We start from the raw sequence: 10,463 nt of genomic DNA, 5'->3' as shown, positions 1-10,463 counted from the left end.
ACCCAGGCTGACAGCAGCGGAGCTTGCGCACTTAACTGCCAAGCCACGGGGCTGGCCCTCAGCTAGCTATTTTGAAGAGAGTATTTTGATAAATTTCTCTTAGATGTTATAACATGCTGATTCAAGTAAATAAAAACTGTCACAAATGGGATAGGGATGAAGAGTGAATTCAGTTCAGGTAGACACGGAATTAGACAGAGTGAAACAGACCTTAGGTGTAGGTGTTCAAAATATTTCCTGATACATCTTTGTAGTTCATTGTTGTGGTAAACTGCACAGAGTCTTATTTACTGCTGGAGCCCATATGTTTGCTCCTTGGGGCAGCTCATCAGACCTCGGCCTATAGAAAAGAAGCTAGGAAACATTGCATGCATTTCTAATGTGAAGAACTGTTAGTGTTCCACCAGCAGACACCTTGGGATCTTCCCTGCACTATCTGAATAGAAAAAGAGGAAGAGAAGCTTTTCTCCATCTACACAAAGCCGGGACCTTATCTTGAGTTTGAGAGGATTGGAGGTGACTGAAAACAAAATTGTTCCCGAGTTTGGATTTGCTTTAACAAAAACTATTGGCTGGCTTTGATGTTAAAGGTCTTTATTCAAAATTGACTACATCTAATGCTAAGTTCAGAGTGGAGATTTGTCAGTATAAGAGAGAAGAATCCCTTTTTGATTAAGTCAGTGAAATACAGTATTTGGGAGAATGGTTATATTTGAAGGCGACTTGTTCATATTCTGTTGCCACAGTGACATTTGTTGGTAAGTGACTACTTCATGCTATTCTCGATGATTTCTGTTTGAAAGACATAGTGAGCTTGATAAATAAATGGCAAGCAATAGGATATAACGGAACACATGAGGAAGCCATTTGGGGTAAAGCTAATTCAGCCTGAATTTGTTTTTCCAAAAGGGTCTGCCACCTGTACTGTGTATCTGCTTTACCATGTCCCAAAGAGAAGAGTAAATGCCCTTAAGATAAGAATGTAACTTCCCCCTCATTGGCATTTCCTTAAGGATAAGCATTTCTCCCTAGGCTAGGATTTGATTGCTGCAGTCATCCTGTGACCACCCAGCTCCAGACAACAGACGTGACACCAGCCATGACCATCGAGACACCAGATCTACTCCCCTGCTGTGTCCATCAATAGCTGCTCTGGCAGGGCAATCTGGCAGGGCTGATCTCGTGGCTATTGTAAAAGGGACATTGCAATCACTTGCGATATGTGCGCTTTGAAGGTATATAACCGCTCTGTACACCCCACTTCTTCGGTGCCCTTCCTTCCTTAGGGAAGGAAGGCCACAGGCCATGGTCCTCAAAAGTTGTTTCATAATAAACTCTCCCCTATTTTGATTTATAGATTGATTATGGATTATTTACGTCGACAAGCTGATGTGCAGGAAGTAGTAAAGGCACAGTGGTACCCGTGTTGCCAGATATAAAATCTTTGCTCCCTCTTTCCCTTCCCAGGATGCCCACTCTTCATGGTGGCACCTACTTCCACGGTGTGATCATTCTTCTGATGACTCCTTTCATTCCCTCTTACAATTACTCAACAAATATTTAAACACCTACTGTATGCCAGGTTTGGGATACACTAAGGAAAAAATTTTCTACGAAATCTCTGTCTTCACAGAACTTGTTTTTGTTGGCTAAGTGAGATAATGGATACGTAGGCAGACAAGTGAATTACATAGTCTATCGTGTGATGATCTGTGTCAAGAAAAAGGTAAGTGACAGGCAATGGGGAGAGCTAGAGATTGAATGGGTTGCTACTTTAATTAGAGAGACCAGGGAGGCTGGAGCAAGGCTCAGAGGGAAGGGACAGAGCAGGAGGACATGTAGATATCTCAGGGCTGCAGAGAAGCTGTGGAGGAAATGTGACTCGGATGTTGTTGGGCAGCAAGAAGCCAGTGTGGCTGGAGCACAGTGAGCAAGAGGGGAAAGGCAGAGAAGGTTTGAGATGCCGGGGAGGGTGAGCAGATGAAAGAAGGCCCCTGGGCCCACCAAATTTTGCTGTAAGTGAAATGAAAACTTTCAATGTCATTTAACTATACATTATACAATTTAAGTAGTAAATACCTTTTGTTTTTCTATAGTCTTGTCAAGTACATCAACTAAAATGCTGCTGAATTGGGAATGTCTAAATTATCCCCAGGAGTGACTGCTGTATCTTGTCAGGCATCTGCTCTGCACAGCAGTCGGGGTTGGGAGTGAGGTGACAGTCAGGAGACGAACTCTAGTCTTCAGGTTGTCACCAACTGTTTGTGTTATGTTTCATCTGTAAAATGCGGAGGACGGAAAAGATGAGTGGTTTTCAGACTCCGATCCATGGAGCACTGGATATTCCTGAAGGCTCTTGGTTTTTGTTTGTTTGTTTGTTTGATTTTGTGAGGAAGATCGGTCCTGAGCTAACATCTCTCACTCCTCTTTTTGCTGAGAAAGACTGGCGTTGGGCTCACACCTATGCACATCTTCCTCCACTTTATATGGGATGTCACCACACCATGGTCTTACAAGTGGTGCGTCGGTGTGCACCCAGGATCCGAACCGACGAAGCCTGGGCCGCTGCAGCAGAATGCGCGCACATATCCGCTTGCCCCACCCAGCTGGCCCTGAATGCTCTTTGTTTTTTTTCTTATGTTTATAAACTTCGATGCAAGCTTCACGTAGAAGAAAGTGTCCCCTAGCTTTAAAAAGATTCCTGGACTTGGTCCTCACTTAGGTTTTCCAGTATGAAGAATTTGCAGTCTCACAGACGCCCAAAGGCTAGACAAAAGGAGCCAGATCCCTTTTTTCGAGTGTCTCTTGTGACAGTGCTCATTGTCTCTCATTCAAACCAAAAGGTGATTTGTCAATAGTGAGATATAGCATTTGAGACCCCATCCTTCAAGATGGCTGAGTTGTCGTCCATCATTTTACAGACTTATGCTAAGTGAATAATATAAAAAGTGAATGTCTCAGCAGGTACATTCTGACACAAAATAGAAACTAGGAATTGAGAAAAGTAATTATGATTGATGTCAGTCAATAAGGGCATAGGGCTAGTCTAATTTCAAAAGTAATTAATGGCATGAGTGTTAGTCACTGTACATATTAAATATATTGAAAAGTATTCATGTTCTCATAACACAGAATTATAACTGGAAGATAAACTGGAGGTTTTCGGCACTTATGGTTAAAGATGTATTTTATTTAGTTTTGTTTTGTGATTGAGGAAATTATAAAATTTATTTTTTAATATATTGCCTATCTTCTTCCTTTCCAACCTAGAATCTCAATCTGCTATTTTGCAAACTCTGAAAAATATGTTCAGATGCTGTTCAACAGGTAAGAAAATCTTGTTAGGATGTCAAATCCTTTTCTCTCTTATTTATCATAAAATTGTGACAGACTCTCATTTATCTTCCTGTCTGCCCATCTGCTGAGGCCACCTTGTTTCTCTAAGCCTGCAGGGAAATCCAGTCATGTGGAAGGGGATGTTTTCTTCCACTTAGACTTTGCAGAGAAAATCAGCCTTGAAGTGGAACTGAGCACATGATTTTCAGAAGCTGCATCATTCTGTACCCAGCCAGAACATTGGGCCTGACAACAGCTGGATCCAGCAGAAAACTGGACACACTAGGAGATGTCATGTGGAGATGTGCCTGGCTGGACTAATAGTCACATGGATATGAGTTTTAAAAAAATCTCTCAGAACTTTACCAAAATCAAATGATATTCTTAAGTTGCTGTAGTAGATGAAACATTAGTTAGTGTCTTTTTAATTTCAACAGAAGCTTTTTTTTTGTTACTAAAAAGCCAAATTTTATGTCTTTTTTCTTGTTACCAAAATGGACTTACTATTAAAAAAAAGAAACCTGCAAGAAAGGAAACACTCATATGGAATAGAAATTGTGGGTAGCAATAGCTACTTTTTTATATAAAATCATCTGTTTTATTTATTTACACTTTCTCCCAACTGTGCTTTTGAAAATAACTTAGTAATAGAAATTATCAGTAAGAACAGGGTGTGCTCCCTTGAGTGTGGTCCAGTAGAAGTCAGGTGACTCAGAGCTGAGTTCTAGGCCCAGGTCTGTTTCTGGTTAGTGTGTGACAACGTACTTAGGCTCTCTAGAACGTAGTATTCCTTTCTGTAAAATTAAAGAATTTGATGATTTTTGAGAACTTTCCCAAATATTAAATGACTTCTCTTTTAAAAAGTAGAAAGATCCTTCTCAAACTTATAAATTAACAAAAATTTTTGTGACCTTTCACTTACCAAGAACAACTGATGTCCCTTCAAATATATTGATTGAATATAAAGATCATAAAAGTATATATTTGATAATCTAATAAATGAATTAGCATAAAAATGAACCAGGAAAAAATTAATGATCAATCAAGATAGTACATTATGAAAGTGTTACTGTTTGTTACAGTATATAAAATTATGACTCTAAAATAATATCTTTTTTGCTGTCTGTAAGTTTATATTGTTACTCATAAATCACTATTAACGCTATTATGTTTTACAAGTAATAAAATGTCTTGAAAGGGAAAAACAATAAAGCAGCAGCCCTGCATTACACATGAAAGTTGTGCTCCCCCTGGAAGGAAAATGAGGATACAACATTGGTCAAGTACTTCATTTTGTAATCCACTGGTGACTTTCAAAAATATAGGTATTATTGTAATAGTAAAGATATTCTTAAGAATAGTGCCACAAATCTGGTTTTCCACCTTCTTTTTGTCACAGCTGAGACCTACATCAGGCTGGGGCACTTGAAGAGGCATGGGGGACTCAGCTGAGGGTGCTTTAATTACTATGAGATGATTAGCCAATAGCATATAAGCCAGAGAAAGATTAAAAAGAGGTAAAGGGAAATAAAGTTGGAAATAATTAAGAAAAATAGTGCCTTCAAAATATCCTCTCATTATTTTTATAGCTTTTTATTTATTTATTTTTTTTTTTTTTTGAGGCATGACTAGGATAGTATGTTAGATTTTTCTAAACCCTTATTTCCAGGGCATATATTACTGAGTTCTTCATTATAAATGATAATGCCAAAGAAAACCTAGACAAAAGTATTCTGTACTATCCACAAGGACAAAACATGTACAACATTGCTCTATATATTAAGAGTCCAGCTGTAATAGTCAAGATATATATTCATGTGTGTAAAATTATAATGATTTTTTAATTTTCTCGGGCTGTGAACCATGGTCAAATATGCAGTAATAAGCAGGAAACCTGAAAAACTAGGTAATTTAAAACACCTGATGTTACAACTAGACCATTCAAGGGTGAAATCAATTTAAATTTCACACCTTCTCCGTTCCTTGTAGCCAGTGAAGTGTCTGGAAGACAGAAAACTCATAAAATTAATTGAGAGTCAACAGTATTTGGAGGCAGTTGAGGTTAAGCACTCAACAATGATGTCCCTTACTTCAGGAGTCATTGACTTTTTGTCATAAGTTTACTTTATACACAGGTTCTCTTCTTAGATTATTTCTGTATGTTTCTTAGAAGAGAGACAGGGAAGGAGAATTAACTATCAATCTACTGTGCGCCAGTTCCTTTACTGTATTACCTTATGCAATTCTTACAGTAATCCTTTAAAGTAACTGTTATAATTCATATTTAATAAAGAAAACCATGTTTACAAAATTGATCAAGGGTAAGAGGGAAGATCTGAACATCAGTCCGTTGAGCTTATGCCTCATATTCTCTCTACTGTGATAAAAAGGGTGCTTCAACATGGGTACTCACCATCTGGCTATTTAATACCGGCTCCTGCAAACAGCATTGGATGAGATGAGATGCGAAGTTATTTCCAAAGATATTCTATTATAGTTAAACTGTACTATTTATGAGTCAGATGTCAAGACATGTTTTAGAGGCATAGAGAGCAACTGATTAGTTCACCTACACATTATTAATGTTTACTATAACTTTCGTGTGCCACATCGTGTCAACTTTACCAACTTTAGTGCTTCACTGATCTTTTTGAAAAAACTCAGAATGTCACTTTTCGTGTCAAACACCTTGCTGTTTTCTTTTTATTCACTAGATGACAGTTCTGTATCTCTGTAAATTACCACTGCAGCAGGAAACGAGAGGTTTCAAGCCAGTTTGCTCTGCACAAATGATGGACATAGGAGGACTTCTGGTCCATCAAGGCTGCCTGTGTTATTCCGTGGCCGTAACGGGGATGTCCAGGACTGCTTAGTCAGAGGCACGAAGCAGAGTCAGAAAGCATCCTCTAAATTCTTCTTCAGATGTGAGTTCAGGCACCTGTCCTCTCACCTGAGCACACTGGAGTTTATTGAATGTGTTCTGACTCGTACTCTCTCCCTGTAGTTAATAAGTCTGGGAGATCCATACCCCTAGAAAAAACACAAGACTCATAAAGCCTTTTCTCAACTAAACGGAGTTGAGGGCTACGGTGTTGCCCGAGAGTCTGATGCTTAAAGAAAATACAACTTGTGCTCAGGCGGAAGGGAAGAGTGTCAGCCACTCCCAGAGGGCTTTTATGGATGCTCCCATGGAATGAGCAAGTTTAAAAGAAAACCACATTGCTTAAATCTCACTAACTGATTGTTTTATTTTCCAGTAATATGCTCTGAAATCTGCTATGTCTAAAAAACCATTTCAAGACGGCCCCATGGCTTAGCGGTTAAGTGCGTGCGCTCTGCTGCTGGTGGCCCAGGTTCGGATCCCGGGATGGCACCGACACACCCCTTCTCTGGCCATGCTGAGGCCACGTCCCACGTACAGCAACTAGAAGGATGTGCACCTGTGACAGACAACTATCTACTGGGGCTTTGGGGGAAAAATAAATAAATAAAATCTTTAAAAAATATATAAATAAATAACCATTTCATAAAATTTAACTTCTGTTTTTTATTCTCTGGTATTTGAAATTATTATTAAGACTGTAAATCCTTTAACATTATACAATATACAAATAGGCAAATATCAATTATATTCTCTAAAATGGTTTGCTCCCATGTTAAAGATTAATATATAGTAGCAAAACTGGTTACCATCCAGTTTTTAACTCATTTTTTGCTTTTGAAATTACATATAAAATTTGTGTTTTGAAGTATTTTCCTAAAACTCCACAACTTTCTGATATAAATGGACTAGATGAGAGGTAACTAAAATGAGTTTTGATCTTTAAAACTCAAGCTTTGTGTAAGAATTGAGAATATCAGACTGTTGATAGTTGGGTCTCTCCACATTATGATATTTATTAATTGTGAATAGCCACATCTATTACAAAGTGCTGAAAAATAAAAAGAAATTGAACAATATCAACACTCTCTTACCCCACATGTAGAGTTTATATGCAAATAAATTCTCAAAGGTCAGAAAAATGTTTATGATTTCAGATAACTGTTAAAATACTATCTCATTCCAGTTTTAACCTCATTTGAAATGGACTGAAAACTTTCTCTTAGGATTTTGCTCTGATCAGTGCCCCCAGGTCTCCTCAATGCCTCATTTGATTGTAAACTTATCTGAGGAATTGAATATTCCTTTCCATTTGTTCTCTTTAAGGTATCTGTGATAGTGCTTTTTATGCAATGACCACTTGGTACAATTTATTATTAGTTTCAGAAACATGCTTACTTAGGAACAAATCAAGAAAACAGATGTGAGGAATGTGGGATCACCTAGCTGATGGTGTTCGAGGGATTCCTCATGTGAGTCTTGGCATAGAAAAGTTCAAAGGGTAAAGCAGCATTGGTCAGATCAAAAGTGTGGGGTAAACATAATTCTGAAGGAATAATGATGGAGACTTAAAAACAAGAAACCCCTTGAATTGCGTTAGAAGTTATTGGACACATCAAAGAGCTGGGAGAAAACATTGTTTAATGTAAGTTCATTCTAAACTCTAAGGCAAAATGTAACATGAATTTACATGGTAATTATAAAGCACAAAACAACAATTCCAAAGACAAGTACACAACTAAAGTAGAAACCAGAGTGAGAAAAATAGAGGTTAAAGGAGAGATGGAAAAAGATGGTTGGGGTCAGAAAATATGGCTTAGTCATCCTTGAGGTCTCCCTCAGACTCTGATCATTCCTAGTGCTCAGTAAACACTTTGACCCCATGAGCCTGGGGAGGAGCAAAGTGACACGTATTTGGGAGGGAAGATAATGCAAAGATACCCTTGTGGAGGCACTGACATTGAAAATCAGTGACATTTTGCAAAGGTGTTTACCATACTATATTAAGGATTATTCTGGAAAGTTAAGGATTTTTCTGGAATGTACGTTTTCATTTTATGGAAGCTCCAACAAGCCCAGTGAAAGATTTAGACATTTCAGCTTTAGAAATAAAGAGAGGTGCCAGCCCTGTGTGGAGCGGTTAAGTGAACGCACTCCAGTGTGGTGGCCTCAAGTTCACAGGTTCGGATCCTGGGCGCGCACAGACACACCGCTTGTCAAGCCATGTTGTGGTGGCATCCCATATAAAGTAGAGGAAAATGGGCACAGTTGTTAGCCCAGGGCTAATCTTCCTCAGCAAAAAGAGGAGGATTGGCATCAAAAGTTACCTCAGGGCTGATCTTCCTCACACAAAAAAAGAAAGAAACAAAGCCAGAATGGGAAATTTTTTCTGTCAGTTTTAACAATGAAAACCAGTTAGCATTTGGAAATCGGTTGCAATTTGAGATGAGAATGTGAAGAAAGAATTAGATGTCACATGTTCTTTTTCCCTTTCTCTGAGGCATTAAGGCTTGCAGGGGGAATGAAATTCCACCTTTGCTCTATTGAGTTTGAGAAGGTGTAAAATTCATTTGTGCTGGGCAACACTGTTGACCTGTGAAGAAAAACAAATGGTTTAAACAGCTGATCTAAAGGAATAACTGAGCTCATAAAAGTTCTTAGTTTATAAAGGGTGCTTCTACTTTGCTCAACTTAACTGGACGTCCATTGACCTATATGTGCAAGGTATTTGTGGTAGCTATTGAAGGAAATACAAAGAATTATAGGGTTCCAAGTTCCTCCACATACATGACATGGTTTGCAAGATGTAATTTGATTCTTCCAAGCTATTTAGTGTAAGTTGCATTACAGAAAGTAAAAAAAATGGCAATGTTATTGAGAAATTGTAATTAAAGACAGCTTCTTAGGAGAGATGGACTAGATCAAGTCCTCAAAGGGACCACTTTTGGGTAGGTGGAGGGAAGAAAGAGTGAGGATTTCAGATGGGGGAAGAGAGGAAAGGTACAGAAGTGGAAAGAAACATGGCATTTGGGCATGGGGGTGGGGAGGCCATGAGAGGCACAGTATTCCTGTGACTGAGAGGCAGCTCAGTTTCCTCCTGCAGGAGCCCAGCACTGCTTGCCACCTCCTGGCCTCCTCCACCTGCAGGCCCCACACCTGAGCCAAGGCCTATCTTATCTGGATTGCTGCCTAGTCTCTCAACAGGTCCCTTTACTTCCAGTCTTAATTTCTTCTAATCTTTCCTCCACCATGCCTCCAGAGTTACATTATAGAATCCAAGTTTGCTTAAATCTGATATCTGCTTCGACTCCTTCAATGACTGTTCAGAGTAGCCTAGAGAACATTCAGACTCCTGAGCTGAATACGCAGGCTTTCCCTTGCTGTCCTCATCTTTACCCTCATCACCCACTCTGTCTTACATGTTTGCTTTGTTCCAGCCTTAAAAATATCACAGATTTTCTGAAAGACTTAGATCCTTTATATCTGTCTTTTTATATGTGCTTCTTCTGTCCTCCTACCCAGTTTTTTAATCAACTTAATTCCTATTTCTTAATCTAAACTCATGTCAAATGTTCCTTTCTCTTGGAGACGTTTCCTGAGAGGTCTCCACCTGGAGATCCATTTTGATTTCCCTACTCTGGGACCATATACTTATCTACTTTTCCATAACTGTTGTTTTATTCATGTCTCATAGACCGTGAGCTCCTTAAAGCTGAGACTATCCTTCTTCTTAATAAATAAATGACCAGCAATAGGATACATTGGGGCATATGAGGAAGCCATTTGGTGTAAAACTAATTGGGCCTGACATTGTTTTTTTTTCCCCCAAAAGGGGCCTGTAGCCTCTGTTCATCCATTGTATATCCGCCCTAAGCAATTAACATGTCCCAAAGACAAAAGCAATGTCCTTAAGGTGTAAATGCAACTTCCCCCACATTGGCATTTCCTTAAGTATAATCATTTCTCCCTAGGCTAGAATTTGATTGCTGTGCTCATCCTGTGACCACCCAACTCGAGACAACAGCCACGCCCATGGAGACAGCAGACCTGATACCCACTGTGTCCATCAGTGGAGGTGCTGACAGGTCAAGGTTGCGGATATTGTAAAAAGGACATTGCAATCACATGTGGTCCATGCTCTTTGATGGCATATAACCATGCTGTACACCCCACTTCTTTGGAGTGCTCCATTTCTTTGTGAAAGGACTCTCCTGGGCTATATGGTCCTCAAAGTTTGGCTCATAGT

The 10,463-nt window shown here is 39.2% G+C and overlaps 1 long non-coding RNA gene across 2 annotated transcripts; it reads left to right on the top strand.

The window, feature by feature from the left end:
* Positions 1–594: 594 nt before the first annotated feature.
* On the top strand, positions 595–10,263 carry LOC131402171 (uncharacterized). Of its 2 annotated transcripts, none has more exons than XR_009218332.1 (3): positions 595–758; positions 3,271–3,327; positions 10,189–10,263. It is a non-coding gene; the product is annotated as an uncharacterized LOC131402171 (long non-coding RNA). The 2 variants fall into 2 exon arrangements; XR_009218333.1 differs by lacking the exon at positions 10,189–10,263 and adding an exon at positions 3,446–3,531.
* The last annotated feature ends 200 nt before the right edge of the window (positions 10,264–10,463 follow it).

Source organism: Diceros bicornis (genome assembly GCF_020826845.1).
Source record: "Diceros bicornis minor isolate mBicDic1 chromosome 30 unlocalized genomic scaffold, mDicBic1.mat.cur SUPER_30_unloc_4, whole genome shotgun sequence".
In the NCBI taxonomy this organism is placed as follows: Eukaryota; Metazoa; Chordata; class Mammalia; order Perissodactyla; family Rhinocerotidae; genus Diceros; species Diceros bicornis.
Note: the sequence above shows the minus strand (reverse complement) of the source record. Positions and strands in the feature narration are given on the sequence as shown.